This window comes from Phacochoerus africanus, chromosome 11 (genome assembly GCF_016906955.1).
Source record: "Phacochoerus africanus isolate WHEZ1 chromosome 11, ROS_Pafr_v1, whole genome shotgun sequence".
Taxonomy (NCBI): domain Eukaryota; kingdom Metazoa; phylum Chordata; class Mammalia; order Artiodactyla; family Suidae; genus Phacochoerus; species Phacochoerus africanus.
Window position 1 is genome coordinate 134,297,534 of NC_062554.1, and position 900 is coordinate 134,298,433.

Below are 900 nucleotides of genomic sequence, written 5' to 3' on the forward strand. Positions count from 1 at the left end.
TCAAGTCTTTGTTTCTCATCTCTTATTTTCCATTCATAATTATACATTGAGAAGTGGGGGTCCTGAAAAGTTAATTTGCTGTGCAGTTCTTACCTGCTTCATAGAGAATTTGAAGTCAGTGACCGCGGACGGGTGTTAAACATGTAACCCGTGAAGTGAAGCATGACATTCTCTGAGCCAAGGAACAAAATGCGAGAAAAGGCTGCACAGAAGAGCTGCAGGCCTCGACGGAAGGATGCCACCCGTTGCTGGGGAAACTGAGCTGCAGCCCCGGCACCTCTGCCGTCAGTGTCCCTCAGAAACATTGGCTGCGCCGAGCCTGTACTCACATGGCCCATAGAGGGAGGAGCCCTGATGGCCTCAGCTGCCTTGTAAGAGATGCAGGAGTTCTGCTTTGGGGTTTGGTTTTTCTCAACCCTCGAAGACGGGGTTCTGCAGAGGTGCACTCAGAGAGGAGCCAGGTTTGGCCGCACAGGGGACCAAACTGCAGATTCCACGTCCTCTTAATTGACCTTTTTGCGCAGGAATTACGAGGCCAACGCTGACCTCCCTGCAGGACTTCTGTTTCACACCATTGGTTCCCAAAAGCGGTGGCATCGTGAGCCCCTGGGAAGCCTTTCTGGGTCCACACCTGCCGCTCTTCCCCTGATGCTGCCCTGCCCAGCGGGCTGGGGTCGGGTGGGGCTGGTGAATGAGCTTTTGCTGAATGGCGAATTCCTGTTCTGATTCCCACGATGGGGGGTCGGGGGACAGTTAAGACCCTGACTTCTTTCTGTTCAGTTTTCTGCTGAGGTAAAATGTAGACCTCTGGGCATAACAGCTTTAGGTCAGTTGTAACAAATTGAACGACTTCTGATTCATCTACGGTGTCCCTAACTCCAGCCCAGGTATTGCAAGAAA